We start from the raw sequence: 19,353 nt of genomic DNA, 5'->3' as shown, positions 1-19,353 counted from the left end.
TGATGAAATGTAACTGATACAGCCAAGTGGAGCAACTGAGTATGTGTTGAAGATAGTTGAATCTTGATTCTGACAGGACATGAATGTAGTTGAACACAGTGATAATGTGATTTGCCTTTCCAAAGCTGCAGTATTAAAGAAGGTTAAATATGCTAAAAAACACTAGGCAGATGTCCTGCAGGTTGCAAAATAAAAGCTGAGCTCAGCTATCCATATTTAATATTCAGAATTGCAACAGAGAAGACAAATGTTTTCTCTGCAGTCATCTCTACTTTTATCTTCACACCATGTGTTAGAGGCAATCCTCATAAATCTTAAAGGATGTGCAGGTTATTTCACCTTGTTTAGCTTTCTTGGAGGTACAATGGACTTTCTCTTGGAACTACAACCCTGGCTAGCAATTACTTATTTTACACCAGACATTAGAGCTGGACATAGATACAGAGAAAAGAATTGGATGCTTCAGCTGGAAATGAGCGAAGCAAAAATGCAAAAAAAATTTGCCTTCTCTATCCTACCTAGAAAGATGAAGAGAGGATATTACCCAGTGAAAAAGCAGGCAAAAGTTGGAAGTCCTGGCACCACTATATTTTGATATGTCTACCTTGGACCACGTTCTGTCCTGTTGTTAGGAAATATTTGAGCTCATTTCTTGTCTTCTCAGATGTGTGTGCTGAAACAGGTATTTGTGTGCTGTACTGCAGAGGGAGATTCATACCTCTTGGTTTAATGCAACTAGTTTAGTCTTCTTGTGCACAAATTAGGTTAATTTTTCTCAGCTGACTGTAAAAGGGAACTTTGGCAAAACACTCTGTTTTGTTTTTTGCAAAAATCTCTCTTCACTGACTGTGTAGAAAGCTCAGGGAGTCTAAATTTCTAACTGTGCTGGTTTAGGTGTGGAATGTTTGGCAGTGTTCATAGTGTGTCCTCTTTCCTCCCGGCATAGAGTAGTCTATTAGTGGGAGGTTCAAGTGAAGAGAGCCTCCATAATCTACGCAGTGCTGAAGTGCCCTTAAATTTATGCTCAGGTGTTCTGAACAGTCATATGCTTCTCTTTGTATTCTGTACATATTCCTTCCCAAGCCCTATACATTAACATTCTCCAATGCTGTATTAAGCAATAGATCTAATACCTCTCACAGCTTATCCTTTCCTTGAGCAGAATTTTACATACAGGGTGTTTATTTAGGACATTTTTTTCTCTCTAAAAGAACAGAATGGATGAGAGTTTCTCATAGGACCACAGTCAGTGTCTAGCAAGCCAGAGTTCCCTCATTTGAGGCTTGTCCAAATTAACCAGCCATCTCAATGGCATTTTGACAGTTTAGGTTCCATGCAGAGGATGAGGTTTATGGGTAGTGAATCAGCAGGAAAGAAAGAAATTAAAACTTTCAGCCTAGCAAAAGCTTCACCACGCTTCATCTGTCTCATTAACCAGCAAAATAGCTGTGCCACCAATGCTCCAAACATAGCATTGCATTTCTTCTTGTAGCTGAGAAAATACCTTTCCTTGTATCATTTCTGATTCCCTTGTCAGGTTGAATTTGCTTTACTGACTTGCACTTTGCACTGTGAACTTGCCATGGTGCTAATTTCCATCAGCTGTTCCAATGAGCTTGTTTTCCTTAAAGAAACAAACAAACAAGCAAAAAACAACCAGATAAGAGCTCACACACCCCTGACTTGGGTTGCTGCTGTTGCAAGGCCCTGAGACTAAAATTGTCCTGATGGAGCATTTTTTTCCTCTTTAAAATAAAACCCAACCCCAAGTAAGCAACTAGACAGCTGTCTCAGCTGCTTACCTGTACCTCACACCTTGCTGCATGCATGTGCACTCTCAGCCTAAAGTACATCAGAAGACCACAGTCTGTCTTTTCTAACACAGGAATGGTCAGTCTTGAGTTTTCTACAGTGGGGAAATGAAAAAATGTGTCTGAGCCAGAAGGGTAAGTTCTAACTGTCTTTTGTTGAAAGGTCTGTGTCATAACATTGATTTGCTTGGCTCCTAGATTCCCTAGCCCCTAAGAAATTCAGTTGTGAAAAGGATTTAAAAGAGGCATAAAAACATATGTGTTTTTCTTTTAGTTTTCTGTTTGCTGACATGTAGTATGTGAGCAGAGGGAACTGTTTTGATGCCAAATTCGTGAAGAGAAAATACCTAAATTTGTGTCATTTAAGTGCTGGAGCAGGTGTTTTTGTCACTTGTAAGGCCAGTTGTTGAGGCTAAAAAAAAAAGGAATGCTGTAAAATTATGTAGATGACAAATAACTTAGTGAGTAACAGGAAAAAAAGTTATTGTGAAATACAGGTCTGTTTCACAGAGTTGCAGATTGTGTTTCATACTTAGGTTTCAGTAAGATTTACAAATAAAGTAAGATTGAGGAAAACTCTGAAGGTGGAAATACATTTTGTTGGACTCTGATTTCTGTCCATCCTGTGGCTGTATATGGCTTTTGATGTATTTTCAGCTTTGAATTGCTTTCTCCATTATTACTATCACATACCACAGGGTATAAACCTGGACAAGCAGCGTTAAGAAGTAGTATTAGGAACAAAGGCTCTCTGTTTGCCTGCTATCGTGCTAGAAACTGGAAAATTGGAGTAATTTGGGTCTAAAACGAAAGAAATTTAAAAATCAGCTAAGGACTGTCTTACCCAGGTTCCCATGGGACTCCTGTCTCAACATAAATGCTGAAACTTTGTGATTTAAAAAAAAACAACTGGAGAAATTTATGGGGCTAAAATATGCACCTCTGACTCAGGAAGTCTGAATCCTGTGAGACTGAGAGAACGTTCTAGGGAAGGTGGCTTGGGAAGAGCATGAGCCATATCCAAGTTGCCCTTGAGGGAAAGCATTGCATCCAAAAGTGTCTATAAAAGTGTGGTGTTAGTCCTCTCTGACTGGCCTCCAATGGTGTCTGGGAACCTTTTGCCTCTCTCCCTTAGTTCTGAGATGCCAAATTTAAATTCACCTGTTTCTCCTGTTTTACTTTCAATGCTCAGTCCTTTAGTCTTGCATTCTACAGAAAGTGTTTCCTTCTTCTCTGGATAGCTCAGAGTAGTTCCTATGCTTGCAGAAGTATTTCTATTCTGATTATTTGGGATCTTTTATCTCTGCTGCAGAACAGATATTAAACCATTTTTTATCCAGGAGAATGGATTGATGGCCAGACAAGGAAAATGTGATAGCCCAAGGTTTATGTAAACAATGCAGCAATTCCCATCACCACACCAGCCCAGTGACAAAGTTTTACACAAACGTGTTACCAAGGAAGGAAGCTAGCCAGCATTAGCAGCAGGCTTGTCTGCAGTTTGGAGATTCAAGTTTAGCTTCACGCTCAGGCAGTGCTCTCTTGTGAATGTGAGCAAGTCAGCCTGCCTATGTTTTAATTCTTTCATCAGTAGCATGGGGATACAAGCAACAGTCCTGCAAGGAAAGAGCAGAAGTCACAGGATGCTCCAGTACCGTGCTAATGAATGCGAAGTACCACAGGCAGTAACAGGCAATACTACAAGACTCTTCTGTTTCTACAATGAAGAGTACGCTGTTTCTGAGTGTGTCTCTGTGTGCTTAATACCTGCAGGGATGGAATTCTTTATTGAAATGACAGTAATTTCACTTGGTGGGTTTGAGTCAAAGATTGCCAGTTGAGTATGGTGATGATTAATATTGTTTTAGCCAGGTGGACTGTTACACTTGTTCGGAGGTCCCACTGACAAGCCCCAGATTTTTGGGTTTAGGACAGCTTGTAGCAATCAAAAAAAAAAAAAGGGGGGTTTTTTTTTTTTTTTTTTTTTGGTTTTTTTTTTTTTTTTTTTTTTTTGGTTTTTTTTTTTTTTTTTTTGGTTTTTTTGTATCTTGAATAAATGTGAACTCAGACTCTGGTTTCAGAAGATACCTCACTCACTTTACTCTTTTTTATTTTGGGGACTTTTTAATTCCTCAAAGACAGCTTTATATTTGGCATCTTTTCTGAACATAGTATGCTGCCACACTACAAATGTATCCACATGCTTTATTTTTAAATAAAGCTTTTAAGGCAGCTGCTGCTTACACTGAGGTTTGCAATGGAACACAGATACCCAAGCCCTGCTGTGCCTAGTGAAATAATACAGACACAGCCTGTGCCTGCCCTGCCCTTCAGTTATCATCTCAGCAGCCACAGTAACTTTCCTGCATCAGCCCACAGGGACTTTGTGTAGTAGGAGGGTGTAATTCTTTGATCTGTGATGCTTTTTCCGTAGAACCTCTGAATCCTACCCCTTATTAAATGCTCCTCATCTTGGAATATTGAGGCTGTATTCTGTGTTGTGGCTTCAAAGTTAGAGATTCACAGAAATTGACTAGAAGAAATGGCAAGAGTTCGTCTAATCTTTGCACTGATGCAGTGCAGGGCGAGCTTAATCTATTATGCTTCACAGCAGAAAAAGAATAGGGGAGCTCTATTGGAAAGCATAGACATAGATCTTGAGATCTGTAATTGCAAACTTTATCATGCTCCTGTGTTCTGAGAGCGCTGCAGCCACAGCAGCACTGTTGTGAGGTTATTTGTGGCAGATGACTCTGAAGACCCCTTAGGTCTGGAGATGCCCAAAGCAATCTGTTCTGTTGCTTATCCAAAACACTCAGTGGAAATCAGCTCCTGGGGATATCGTACCTGCTGCTGCAACATTGACCTTTGCCAGCAGATACATGGAGCTTATTTCGTGCTATTCAGGAAGGAAGATGATACATTTTGGGTACCGTTCACATTTACAGATGCTGAATGAACATATAACAGTAAGTGTAGAAAGATATTTAATGCAAGGGGAGAAAACATTGCTGTAAATCATTGACATTTTGCTGGTTTGAGTTAATCCTATTCTCTTTGGTCAAGTGGGAATTTGGGTTTATATGTGTGAATGTTGTATGCAGAAGAGTCACAGACTTTACAAATAAGGTGTTTTCCCCCAAAGCGTGGGGGCAAGTTTTTAATTTTACTAGAGGTCACCTTTTGTTTCAAACAACTTCTGTTTCCAGAAGAACTGTTCCAGAAGTGGGCTTATCTTTGATGAAATGTTTTGTCAATGTTGTGCTTGTAGAGATGGCTCTGATGATGTAGGTCATAGCCATCCCCTCTGTTTTGCTATTCCACAGATTAATACAGTGTGCTGTCCACAGAATGTGCAGGGGCCGTGTATATCACCCTAGTAGACAGTGTTTGCAGGAGTTATAATTCACAAAGGAAGTCACAGCAATGATTTAAGTGCTCTTGGCATTTGGGAAAGAAAGTCCATTTGAAATCCAGCTGCTTGCCAGCTGTGGATATTCATAGCAATTATTACATTGGTTGCTTTTTTCACTCCATCTTTTCATTTTAAAAGTGTAGTGAATGATTTTATTGCCGTCTTAAAAGTCTATTTATAATCCATTCATCTTCTGATGAACATGTGGATCCAATTCTTGACCTCTCTTTAATCCTCTACAAAGTAGTGTTGCTTAGTTTAAAGTTTTCTTGGCACAAATGTGAGATAATCACATTTCTTAACAGCTTGAGTGACATTAACTTTCTCTCCTGTACTAGTAGAGTGTGAGTTTTAATCAGTATTTAATATATAACTAGGATTTTTTTCCCTCTATGTTTTAGTCATCACTTTTTACTTCTCTTGGCTAGCAGTATCTGAGATGCATGAAGGTGTGGCAATATGGGCAGAATTTTGTTAATTCATTCTTTAAGGTAGCCCTGCAGTTTTTGATGCCTTTGTGCACAAAGTAAGGCACCTGCTGGCCATATGATTGCGACTCTATTGTTTTAAACCTGATTGCTCTGGCAGCTGCAATTGCAGTGGCCGCTTGACTGCAGCACCACTTTTTTCATCTTGTGTTCTCATCTCTCCTTCTTTGGCACTTTTGCTAACAGCGACTTAGCCCAGAGCTGATGATGGAAGCAGCCTCAGTCATTGCCATGCTGCTGCTGCTGGCTGGTTGAAGGAGTAGCAGAGGTTAAATATCTTAGGTAGATAAGGAGTGAGGTTTAGACTCATGGCACACGGTTGTAACGCTGGGCATTAAAATTTCAGGTATTTTTGGTCTTTTGCTCATTTTTTGGCTGTGATCACCCTTCTTAGCTGCCACGCCCCAGCTTTACACTCAGAAACTGAGAAATTTGGGCATGTGACATTTTTGTTCTATGATCAAATTCTTGATGGGCTGTATCTGTATTTGTCATCCTATCTTCTAAGCTGGCTTTGCTGTCCTCAAATTTTCATAAAAAATTATTATTCTGTCATGCCCCTCTGGATAAAAAAGTGAAGATTCATTCCAAGAAAGCCAAGCCAGAGATGCCTCTGTCCTGAAGCCTGGCAACCTCAATGTGGGTTGTGTGAGCAAAGTGGTGGAGAAGGAGCTGGAATTATTTTCTGTGAATAGCTCTCTGGAGGGGCATGCCTGATGTAGCTGCCTGTATCAGCCTGCCAACCTGGGTGTCTGAAAGGAGGGCTAGAGTCTCCAGGCACAGCTAAACTGCAATACTTTGGAAATGCCCCGTTGTTCCAAAAGAAACAAACTGAAGGCTGTAGTACTTGAGCAGTGGAAGATCATGCCTGAGAACACTGGCTCTGATTTTTGAAAGCTCCTTTTTCATAATTCCCTGCCTAAGTAATAAGACAATTCCATGCGTACACAAGGATTAATTGAAATGGATAAGAGAAAAATGAAGCTAAATGATTTATGACAGGGAGGGTTTGAGGTACAGGAAAGGGATCTTAATCAGGAAGCCAGAAACATATCTGTGCCTTGTGTGAGGACACACTTTTCTGAGGGCAGTGGGTAAGACTGAAAGCTCACCTGACAACTGGAGCCTTTCTATGCACCAGAGATCTAGAAATACATGGCATATATTCATTTTTGCTCTCTTGACTCCCCAGTTTTCTTATATAGATGTGGACCTGTACAGTCTTTTCTAATATGCTCTGGTGTGTTGGGGAATTTTTTTCCCCTTCCTTGGCCTGCCTCATTTCTTTTTGGTAACAAAATGTGAAGCACCAGGGGCAACTTCTGAGCCACCAAAACTCAAAGAAAGTTGCTCTTGCTTGCTGTTTAACCATTTCAGTGTCTGGAAATTACTACCAAGGAAAAGTACTGACCCAGGAATATCAAGTCTTAAGCAATGAGGAATGTATATGCCTGTGCCTCTCTAGTTCTGATGACTTCATTTCCCTGAGGAATGTAAGAGCCAGCAGTGCGTCAGCACTGACCCTCACATCACCTCCCTTTCCTGTGATCCTCCTGGAAGGACATGGGCTGTCTAAGCAGAGTCAAATGGACAAGACATTCAGGTAGTAAGATCTCAACACTTTGCATGACTAGCTCCCACTGCATCAATCTATCTTTAGCTTCTCTCTTCCACTGCTTGCTGGATGTCACATTTACTGTTGTGATATATTTGGTAGAGAAAGTTTCAAGCTTTCCAAAATGTTATTGTTAACTGTACTCAATAGATTTACTTTATCTATTGGTAGCTAGGAAGAGGAGAAATGGTCTGCTGGAGGTGGTTCTAGGGATAAAAAGCTGAGAAAGTAATAATTAATTGCGTAAGACTTAGCAAAGAACTAATGGATTGAAAATCGAGTTGCAAACGTTGGTGTGTTTGAATACTACTGATACAAATAACAGCTGCTTGAGTCCTGTGTGGTTGGAGTCATTAGCTTCATGGAGATTTACTTGCAGAGTTCCATATCACTCCTTCTGCACTTCTTTTTCCAGTTCTTCTGTGTCCTTGATGAGATTGGGCCCCATCTTGCACAGGCTTATGCCACTTCATGGTGGTAAGTGTGGGAGTTCCCTGTTTTCATCTGGGTAAAATGCAGAAATGAACGTTGGTTTACTGTATCATTTAATGATTTTTTACTCTCTTTATACTGTCTTTCAAAACCACACAGGTTAACCCTTCCCCAAAACTGGTTCCCAGTATGAGTGGTATTTGTTGTCTGGAACTGAGATTGTTTAACCTCATTTAAAATCCTCTTAGAAAAAAATTGAAGTGATTTTTTAATTATTCTGTATTTTCCAAAGGGTTTCGAATGCCCAAGTTTTTTGAAGCTGTTACCTGATTTTATGGATTTCCAATGTAGGGATGCTTCCAGTCTTGATGTTTTGCAGAAAATTTTGTATCTTGGGGGCTAGTTAGGGTGGCTAAAAATTCCATCTCCTCCAGACAGATAGCTAAGTACTTTCATGCAGATTTAATTTATCTGTGATATTTTTGTCCAAAGCTTCTGTCCAGTACTTAGAAATCTTATTACAGAATCTAGAAATAATATTGTTTGGAAGGACTTTTGCATCTTGGAAAGTTTTGCTAGTAATTGTTGTAAAATGACCATACCAGTTAGGAATATTAGGTTTTACTTTCTGATATGTAGAACATACCATGAAATTAATAACCAGACACAGCAGAGCAGTTCTTTTCATTACTTAAATGGGCTTAATTGGAGTTAGAGCAAATTTAGATGGCATACTAGCAGCACTATATAAATTAGGTATGTGTTCCCATAAATAATACAGCCATTATTCAATTCTCCTTCTTCCTAATTTCATTCTCCTCCTTAAAAGAAGTTAACGTTTTTGTCACCTCCTTAATATAAATTATATTTTACTCTTAGGAAAAAAATAATAGAAGAATAAATGGTGCCAAACTGCAAGACAACAATTAGAAAGTCACTAGGAGCAGCAGTGAAAGTCTTTTTGACTTTTGTGGTAAAATACACCTTGAATTTGACTGTGGTTTTGGCATGACAAGAATCTGTAATGTGCTATGACTCGCTACATTTAGCAGACAGTAGCAAGATTAAGAGTCAGCAATAAAACCTTTTTGTTGATCTTCCTGCTCACTCCTACTCTGTGATTGAAATAGAGACACCTGAACATAGTCTCTCATAAGCATCCATTGGATAAATCCCTTCCAAAGCAGTGGCACAGCTCCCATACCTACATTTGCTCTGAGTTATTTCTCTCTGTCCATTGATGGAAAATAGGTGGTGGGCTGATCTCTGTTAATAACTTTGAGAGAAAGGAGATATGCCCTTAAGATCAGCTAAAATTTTCACAGCTGGATGCAAGTGAGGTGGTTTCACCAGCGTTGCCCAGTCAGCAGCAGCAGATAGGGAGCCCAGGCTGCCAGTTCAGCTGATGGGCTGACTTTCACATGGAAAGACCACTGGACTAAACACACTTCTAGCAGCTGTTTGCTTGGACAGTGTTTTAAAAAGATCATCCAGTATTCCTGAACAGAGTGGTACTCATTTTCCATGAAAGAAAAAGCCCCTATTTTTCAAACTTTAGAAAGCCCATGAAGATGTTCAATTTCCTCTTATCCTTCATCAAAATAATTGAAACAATTTTTATGAAAAAGGAAATTTTCCCTTAAAAGCTTTAATTTCTTCAAAAATGCTTTTTGAAAAAGAGGTGTCTGGAACAACTGGGAAATTTAACTTTTAATTTGCGCTTAATCTTTTATCCAGCTTCTCAAGGAGCAGCAGAAGATTTTTAGGACCGAAATGAGAATTAGGTTTGCAAAGCTTCTCATCTTTCACTGTAACTTGAATGTTTCTGTCTTTGAACCTTTTAAATATCCTCTCATAACAAAGATGCTGAGTAAGCGTGTTCTTTCAGCTTGATTGAGGGCCAGATTTAAGGGTCAGAGTTATTTTTTAATAGCTGTTTTAGCATTTTTGGTACTTTCCACTCTCATAGTTATTCAGAAGTGTGCATGAAATGGAAATGGCTTTGAATATTTATCTTGCTTCCCTTTCTATTACTTGCCATGCTTTTTATAGGCTTAATTTTTCCTTCAGTATTTATGATACATACTGCCTAACTTCAATTTTGAGTAGCAGTTGTAACTGAGACTTAATGAAGTTTTTTGACGGTGAATATAGATGCATTCAAATAAAACATTTTATTGTAACATATTCCAAAACTAGCCAGTGGTATTAATTGCAGCGTTAGAGATTCAAACAGCAAGGTAAATTTTTAGTTTGTATAGCCTTACAGTAAGAACTAAGTAAATCACTGATGGAATAGAAACTAATGAAGTACCTGAATTGTCACCTCATGGCTGATTTGGCAACAATTTGACGTTTTCCTTCCTATATTCAATTGAACTTATTTATAGATAGTCTTTCTGGTATAAACTTGAAATTGTTCACAAATATTTTTAATGAATATTTCTAAGCATTTCCCTGATCTGTGAGTTTTTCTAAGCAGTTGATTGCAAGTAATTGGCAATCAAAATGCAAGCTGTGCTGATTCATTTTTATTACGCACATCACTTAGAGCAAGGTATTGTTTCTCTCCCCAGATGGAGGTTCCAGTTCAGGAAAATATTAAAACAGAGAACTCAAAGGGGCTTCATAAAATGCTTACAGGTATGTTCCTCAGCACTTTACTGAGTCCAGAGTTTAATGAGAGTAGTTCTTTAAAGCAAGTTTCTGCTATGCATTGTTAGTGTTTATGAGTTTAAAATACACTTTCTGTCTGTGTTTCTCTGATGTTAAATTAAAACTTGCTGCTTCCATAATATCCTTGCCAGGAAATTCACTTGCAAGAAGTATCTATAGAGAGGGAGTAAAAAATGTATGTGAATGCAACCACAGCAAATGCTGGTGAGTGAATAGTCAGGGGAGCAGGAGGCGCAATTCCCATCTAATTACAGTCTAAACAATGGATGTCATCCATAAAATGGAAGCAGTTAAAACAACCTTTTTATGTACGTTATCCAGCCACCCAAATATGAATTGGTTCTGATATCTCTTGGGGTTTTTCCCCCATATCTGTAGTCATGCAAGACAAACAGATGTTTATAGTTTCAGGTTCCTGTCCCTCCCATCAGAACAAGAAATTTTAAAAAGCAGTAGGATTGAATCAATTGTACACGCACATATTGACAGATATTACCGTCTTCCTTCAATGCTGCCTGGTTTTGTCATGTAATTTAAGGAATGTAATCCAGAGCCCTGACAATGGCATTTATCATGTAACAGTTTGAAAGACAGTTTGTCATACAGAGGGGCTCAGACCTCATTAAAATCTCATTCTCAACCAGCATCTGGTGATGAGGGACTTGATACAGGTAAGAAAAGTTCATTGCAGGGTCAGAGCCTGAGGATGGGGATGAAATTTCTTTTGACATCTGCCACAGGGGATGGATCTTCTATGTAGGATGTTGTGACAACACAAGGGTATGAGGTAGGCCTTTTCTTCTGGACAACAGACAGTAGGGTCTGCCCTGTAGGATCTGCTGCTTTTAGATTTCTGCCCAGTGGAATGGTAATTCAGGCTACTGTTTCCAACTGACTGTGACAGTGACTTGCCTCACTCCCTTAAAGCAACTTCATTTAGAATGCTTCTAAAATTATTCTGATTTCAAGAACTGCTCATGCACATGTGGGTTTGGTAAGCTTTAATATAATTGATAAGTGTATTTAACTCTATTAGTAATTTAGTCTTACTTTGGACTGTGTTCTCAGTTATGACCTGTCTGACTTTTTGCTGCAGAATGTCTGGTTATTTTGTGCATAGTCTGTGAAACATGCATATTTTCATAACAACTGGAGATGTATTTGCAGAAGTGTGAAGTTTCACTTGCAGAGTTTGAAATTGTAATCAACAAACTGTTCTTTAATTTAGACAAAGCAAGAATATCAAACACAAATATTAACCATTCTATCTTTCAGTGAATACTTTAACGTAATAAGAAAAGATTTGGAAGTAAATCACCAAAGCTATAAAACTCGTATATGCATTTCCCATGCTGATCATACAACAACTTGTTTACTAAGGAAGAGCAAAGTTTGCTTACCTGGCAGGAAGGGGGGGAAAATAGTTTCTCTTTGTCATTTACTATGTACCTCTGTGTGGGCTGTATGTAAACAAGCACATCAAGCATATCAAAATACCACGTTTGCTTTCCAGTCAGTGTTACCTGGCAGAGCTACAAGGGTGGATTTTGATTCACCATATAAAAAAACTCCAGACAAACCTTCTCCAGTGCAAAGCATTGTGGTTTGGAGCACAAATAGTTGTCACTGGCAAAAAAACCGAAATACAGATGAATGTGAATCAGTGCAAGGGTTTTACAATGCTGCAAGAACATGAAGGAGGACAACCCAGTGAGAATGCCATGATTTTTTGCCAGGAATGGGAGGCAGTGGTCTGGTTCTGCTATTGATTTGCTGTGCACAGACACATAATTTTCATTTTGTTAAGTTGGCCACAGCATCTCAGGGTCACAATGGGGCAGTAAGCTCAACCCACAGTTGGTCCCGTGGGTGCCTTCTGAAACGGAAATTGAGGAAAGTAACCTTTGCTGCGATGTGGAATAAGTGAAAGTTAGTTTGTGCTGGCCTACTGTTTTCTGCTTCTTTCTCCTTTGAAATTGAACCCAAATTTTGCATAGGAATAAAAAGACCATTGATTCCTCCTGGGTGTTCTGGGTTTATTAATAAAGTGGTACTGAATAACAGTTTTCTCTTCAGTCCTGAGGACAGGTACATTTTCCCCTATTCCTGTGTCCTGACAGTGGTCACAGCTGGCTATGTATCATGGTAGAGTAACCAGATCTTCAATCCAAAGTCACTAAATTCTGTATCGCTCAGGGGTGCGGCATGATGGTTGCCAGCCTACTGCAAGCCTACCTCCCCAACTTGCTACCCTGCTCTTTCCATCTGTGTCTATTTAGACCACCCAGTGAGCCGGTGCACTTAAAACCATGATGTGTTCAAAGAGTAGTCATTTGTATTTAAAAAAAAAACCAAACCAAAACAAAACCACCAAAAAAACACCAAAAGAAAAAAAAAACCACAAACTCATCCACTTTTAAAGAACTTTTTTTGGGTGAGGAGAGTTGGAGAGAAGAAGTGTATGAAGTTACCTGGGAAGATTGAGTTAAAATCTTAGTGGTATTTCATATGTACTTGCCCTGGAAATTGCAGGGATTTAAGACGCACAGTGCCTCTTGGATATCCATCCCTTTTAAGCATGGTTTTAAGGATTATTGTACACAAGTCAAGCAATCTATAGTTTTTATTTGCTAATGGTTGGTGTTTCAGGGATTGTTAACTCTTCCCATGGATTTCACACATAAAAGGTTGTGGCAGAAGGGCACAGACCCCCAAAATGTGTGTCTTTTGGCATCTCAGCAGGTGTTATGTCATAGTAGTCTGGAGCTCAGTGTGGGGTGATTTCTCCTGGGAGACTTACAGACTGAATTTGCTGGCCTGTGTTTATTGTTTCTGAGCTGCTCCTTTTCTTATCACAGTACGAAGCTGACACAGGAGTTCATGGCATGATGACATGCATGGAACCTTCCAACAACATAATACACTCAGCAACTCTAGGAAGTGGTTGTTGAGCAGCAGCAAATGAAAATGGCCAGCCAGTGACTCAGCTCCACACACACAAATTGTGATTGCATTAATCGCCATTATCTCTGAAAACCTGTCAACTTTCTCCCTAAATGGCTCTTGCAGAGGACCTGGAGGGCCATCAAATTCAGCCTGTTTTAGACAGCTTTTTTGAATGCCCTCTCTTGGTTCAGCAGCAGAAGGGCTTTCAGGGCATTTACAAGCCATGAAAGGGCAGAGGTGGTTACTTTGAGGCAGAAACAGGGTAATGAATGACTCAGACAAGTAGTTGAGGAGGAGGAGGAGAGAGATCACGTTTTCCATAGCGTGGGCCACAAGTACAGAAGCTATAAAGCAGTGGGAAATCAGTGTGAGACCTTTTGCTCCTTCACACCATGCCCTGCTGTCTCAAGCTTCTTTCTTAGTCACAAAAGAGCTGGCCCATAGCTAAAGGTCTGCAGAGGTCACCCCTCCACACCACTCAGCCCTTTCACTCTTTGACAGTCAAACTGGTATTTAGGTGAAGTTGACTTTAGCCTGTGAAACATGCACAAATAACCTCAATTAATGTATTAACCTGGCTGACCAGGTGATAAAAGGCTCCATGCAATGCTGAATGCCCTCAGAAGAGACTAACTTGACTACTACTCACTAGATGGGAAGAGAAATGACGAAACCTAGAGGAGGGCTTTCTCTAGACCAGGTTATAATTATGTTGCATGCATCTTGGTGCCTCAGGATGCTGTGGAGTTGGCATTAGAGAATCTGTGTCAATATGTGACCAATAAACAGTGTAGTCCCCATGTAACCTCCTAATGAGAACATTTTTAAACTTCTGTACATGGCCATTATTAGGAGAAAACTCTCTTAAACACAGTAAGCACCCACATCTGCATTCTTAATCATCCATACTGGCTGCTGTCAGAGGTGGGATATTGAACAGAATGATTGGTCTAAATATGTGTAATTGCCTCCATGCTTTTAGGCAGTTTTTGATCCATCTGTGAATTCAGACATGGACTCCGCAGCTTGGTGCTTCTTAGCTTTAGACTGTCGGTACACAACTCTCAAATGGACCTAACTTCTCAACCAGCAGACTGGCTGTAGGCTGATTGGTGAGGGGTGAGTCAACTGATTTAAAGTAAATCACCCTAGAACTGCCTTCTCTGATGTCCAAAGTGCATATCCTCTCGCCATTGTAGCAGGATCCTCATGTGAAAATGAAAACACAGAATTTCATCTGAAGCTTTAGTTCTCCCAGAGTACTTTAAAGCAGACACAATTTTATATTCACAACACAAAAACATGATTCATTCTGTATTTCACTGGAGCATGTCATTTATTTTCAATCTCCCTCTGAGTAGAGAAAGGTACTATGATAATAAATGAAAACATAAATTCCCTTGAATTGCTGTTCTTTTGCTTTTTATATTGCTGCTGAGATTTTTGGTGGCCTCGGTTTCTCTTCCTGACTGCTTTTGAGTCTATTAAGTGACGTTTCTTAATGGTTCCAGTTGGTGTTTAGAAGAGAAGAAGATCCTCTTTCAAATCCAAGGGTTTGATGACACTCTGAATCAGATTTTTTTCAAGACCAGATCCAATATGATATATCTGGCCAGAGCCAGTAAGAGAAAAGAGGCTTCTCTGCACAGCTAGTTTGTTGGCGTTCTTGCCCACAGCTGCCTGGCATAAAGATCTGCTTACCATAATTTGGAATAGGGGCTTGAATTTTTTTTAAGCTTTATTGCAGTCTGTCTTTCTGGGTTTCTTCTTCATGGACACAGTGGATACTTACACATCGATGGGGACAAAGTGACTGATTCAATAGCTTGTGGACATTCACCAGGACTGCTTTCAGCTGCATTTTTAGTGCTGTGTGTTTTTATTCTTTGTCTTTTTTATCCCAGGAAGTTGCTTTGGCTAATCTGGAAAAGCACGTTTAGCTTGCATGTTGCTTCAGAATTTTTCCACAAAAGTTTTTCATATCCTCTTGTTGTGAAACAGAACCAAATGTCAGAGCCTCAGTGTTTGTGATGAAATACAGTTTTTGTTTTCCAGACAGACCTTCCTGTGACATAAATGCTGGCAGCATGAAGCAACTGTTGTGACACAGCTTGTCAAGAAAATAAATCTGGGCCTTGGGCTTTCACCACTTTGGGCTCCTGGTGGCAGGTGTCCACGTGGCTGCTGCCTGACTGGTCTGCTTGTATCCATAAAACCTCACAGCACTAACTCACAGCAGAGAGGCTTGACACCCAGTGAGTACTGTAACAGGACTGTCGCAGAGTGGAGGCTGTTCAGATATGATCAGATGCTGTTACACCTCTTCTTGTTTTTCTCCGCTGTTCCAGTGAGCAGGGCTTTATTCTGGACAATGCAATTGGTATGTTGCTGTCACAGCTGTTAGTGCTACTATGAGCAGCAAGAGTCAGTCTTAAGTATTCAGTTCTTCTAGTGGGCAGTGTGCAGTTGGGAATTTTCTTTTAAATATCCTTTAATGCAGTTACATAGCCCTGTTTACTTGTAGGCGCTGAATGTAATATATCAGTAGCTTGACTACTGATGAAGGAGTGCCTCTAATACCTGCCAGCAATTGTGTTGCTGTATCCCACAGTATGGCAAGCATGTGAGGTAAACAGGCTTGTGGCAGTGCTCATGAGAGGGAAATAATAATTTTGGGAAGTGGGTGTTTCCTCAGAGATATGTTAGAAGTCTTTAGATCAAAAAGTCATATTCTGAATTAAGGAATGGACCCGCATGCTCTTTATTTCTTAGCTGAAATTTCTGAAATATTTCTACTGGTGAAAGATACTTTTCATATAAATTGGTAGCCCCTTGAGGGACAGCTCACTGTTGTAAATTCTGCTTATAAATTTTAATTAATCTTTATTTCAATAGATACTGATTTCTACTAGGTCAACATATACTTAGTGAACAGTGAGGCCTCTATACAGTCTGCTGCTTTATGCAGTACTTTTGATTAAGCACGTAATTTCAATTACTGTCGATCTGGCTTTATCAAAAAGCTCTTTTAAGTGTTTATCTTATTTTTCAGCTAACAGATGCTGGCAAAAGTAGCATTGGCATTTTCATATGACGCTTTTAGCTACAGAAAAGCACAGCTATTAAAAAAACAGGAAAAGAGCAATATGTACACCAAGGGCCAGATTAAACACAGAAAGTACCTATATGTCCTATAGCCATGTAAATCCTCAGTGTCTGAATCAAACTAAAGCTTTTTTAAAAGCCCTGGGCTACTTAAGGCCATATTTTCAGCAGTATTTGTAAGAGAGTGTTGAGGGACTGTGAACTTTGGTCATTCCCGCATTAGAAGCTTCAAGATAGAGATATCTAGCTAGCGCGATTTTCAGAGGATTTTCATAATATGTGGTACTTAGGCGTTTTTCAGAATTCTGCTGCTTTCTGTATCTGCATCTTTAAGCCCTCAAATTCTTCCATAAATCCAGACCTAACATCTTTGGGCTGCATCTCAATGTTAGACTTTGACATTAAAATTTTCCTGGTGAAACTAAATAAATGTCCTACTTCTCAGAAGTCAGCAGGAGTTAGTCAGAACTTCTGAAGGTCGGGCTATGATTAGCAATGTGCTTAACTTTGAAGTTTGTTACTTAGTTTGACTGCAATTAAACTAGCTTGCTTTGAGGCGCTGCTGTTTAGTACCCTTCCTTGCAGTTGAGAAAGTTAACCAATGACTACTACAAACCTGCTGCTGAAAAAATGGCTTCTGGGTTGTTTTTTTTCCCCTTTGTCTTTTGTCATCTTTGGTGTTCTGAAACAATTCTGTCAGAACAAACTGTGCAAGGGCATGCTGCTGTGGGGAAAGAGGACAAAGATGTGGAGGGGATTTTGATTGTCTGTAATTTGGACAGTTTGTGCTGCCGGGCTTCACATTTGGCCTCAGTTTGCATAGCTACAGCATGAGATTTAGCCCTGCACTGGAAGCCCAGGAGGCTGAGGGCAAGGAGGTGCAACAGAGCCCAGGTACCACATTCATTAGGGAGAGGGCAAGGAATATGCCCATGTGTTCAGGACTCTTTAGTCTCTCACCATTTCCCACTTTGAAAGCATCAGCTGGGGTGACTACAAGACTGGGAGGCATTTATGTATTATGGTGATAAAGGGTCATGAGATTTTGGGGGGTATTAAACTTCTGGAGAAAAAAAAAAAAGAGACTTTTCTTCTTCCTGATAATGCAGGTGGTGATAAGCCCCAGGGGATCATACCACTCTTTGATAGCAGCATTTGAGTTCCTTCTTCTGCTCTGAGGACATTTCATTTCAGGGGTATAAGGATAGTAATAAAAGCTTTCTCCACACCTTCTTCCCAAAGCAATTCCCCAGTTCATAGCTGCCTGTCCAAAGCTACGTCAGTAATATTCCAGTATTCAGCCCAATAAAAATTTTGTCAAGAAAGCATAAAGTTTCTGTCAGATTTTTTCCATTAAAAATCACTTTTATAGCAGCAGGCTGTAACAAGCACACAGCTATGGAGTGAAAGTGTGAAATGATGAGAGATTTGGACAGTCTTATCATCCAATGGGGACTCAGTGGCAGGCCACTTAGAATGCCTCCCGTGTATGGAGCATGACAACCAGAATATTTTTCACAACAGATTATAATGTAAGAAATTTATTGCAGATCTCAGAGGGGAATAACCCACACCGCTGATTCTAGTCCTTCCCCCCAGATATATTACTCAGATAATATGAAGTCATAACTCCTTGTAAATTATTTATGATCCTGTCCCACCTTAGATTAAAAAATATTTCTGCTGGATACTTGCAGGGTTAATATCTGTAGCCCTGTGTTTGATTTGCTGAAAGGCACAGTTATTTCTGTAGTCAATGGGAGGTGTCTAGCATTTGCTTTGTCTGGTAGCTACATGGCTGGCTGTGATCAGAAACAGGACCTGCAACCATGACCAGAACAAGTAGATCCAAACACTGAAAGCCATTGTAACCCAGGCAGAACACAGTTATTCAGTGAAAAGGTTTTGCATCGTGATCACTGACTGAAATGAATCTGATTCATTGCATACCTCTGTTTAATCTTTCATATGATGGATCATAACACCAAGTGCCTCATAACATGAACCAAACTTAGCATTCATCAGATTAATTCCTCATTTTTTATCGAGAAGTCAGGAAAGCTGATAATTTGCGGCATATTTGTAGCAGACAGCAAAGTCTGCATGACAGACAATATAAGTCAACTATCAGTTCTGTGTGTGCTAATGCATTCAGGAAACAGCAACCTACTCAAAAAGTGACTTAAGACTATAACTATTCTGAGATAGTGGCTTCCACTGTGAATGCAGAGGCTTACCACAAATAATGGGTGAGTTAGTTTAAGAATAAGGAGTGCATTCTGATCCACACCAGACTTTAAGCTGTTGTAGACTAAAAAAAAAGTGCTGGAAAAGGATAAGATTTTGAGAGTCCTAAAAACAAAGTTTATGAGCGATGCAGAATTAATCATGGAAGACTTACTTGACCTTGCGCTTCAAGGTTAAACAAATAACTTGGGATAAAAAGGAGGATTTTTACGGACTATAAATTTAGCCAAACTTGTCTACAGCAGTATTTCTTCACTTTCTGCTGAGTATCTTGTGACTAGTCGTTATGAGACACAATGGCACACTGGTTTTGCCTAATCTATTGTTTCTTCTGTAAACTACTTTCAAACAGCTTTGTACCTGATTTATTAATCATGGGTTATAAGAGGGGGACCAGAATGACAGGGCAAGATGAATACCCCCTCATCAACATGCTCTTCTATGGTCCCTCTTTCTTCCTTATCACAAGAAAATAGCTGCAAAAGTCCATCCTTTTCATTTTCAGAGAGGCTTCTTGGGTGTCCTGATTTGGCAGCTGGAGTTGGTGCAAGGCAATAAGTACCTTCATGCCGGCAGTGGTGCAGGCTATCGGTGCTGCAGGGCTGAGGGGTGGTTGCA

At 39.8% G+C, this 19,353-nt stretch overlaps 1 long non-coding RNA gene across 1 annotated transcript in view; it reads left to right on the top strand.

Annotated features, from left to right (window-relative positions):
• LOC136290677 (uncharacterized) overlaps nt 1-14,461 on the top strand; it is an 86,495-nt gene extending 72,034 nt beyond the window's left edge. The window contains exons 2-4 of the long non-coding RNA XR_010721304.1: nt 7,745-7,806; nt 10,338-10,404; nt 14,366-14,461. This is a non-coding gene — a long non-coding RNA (uncharacterized lncRNA). The remainder of the gene's footprint in view (nt 1-7,744; nt 7,807-10,337; nt 10,405-14,365) is intronic.
• The last annotated feature ends 4,892 nt before the right edge of the window (nt 14,462-19,353 follow it).

This window comes from Chamaea fasciata, unplaced genomic scaffold, assembly GCF_029207755.1.
Source record: "Chamaea fasciata isolate MVZ Bird 193981 ecotype frontalis unplaced genomic scaffold, bChaFas1.0.hap1 SCAF_6, whole genome shotgun sequence".
Classification (NCBI taxonomy): Eukaryota; Metazoa; Chordata; class Aves; order Passeriformes; family Sylviidae; genus Chamaea; species Chamaea fasciata.
This window is presented reverse-complemented; position numbering and strand designations above follow the sequence as displayed.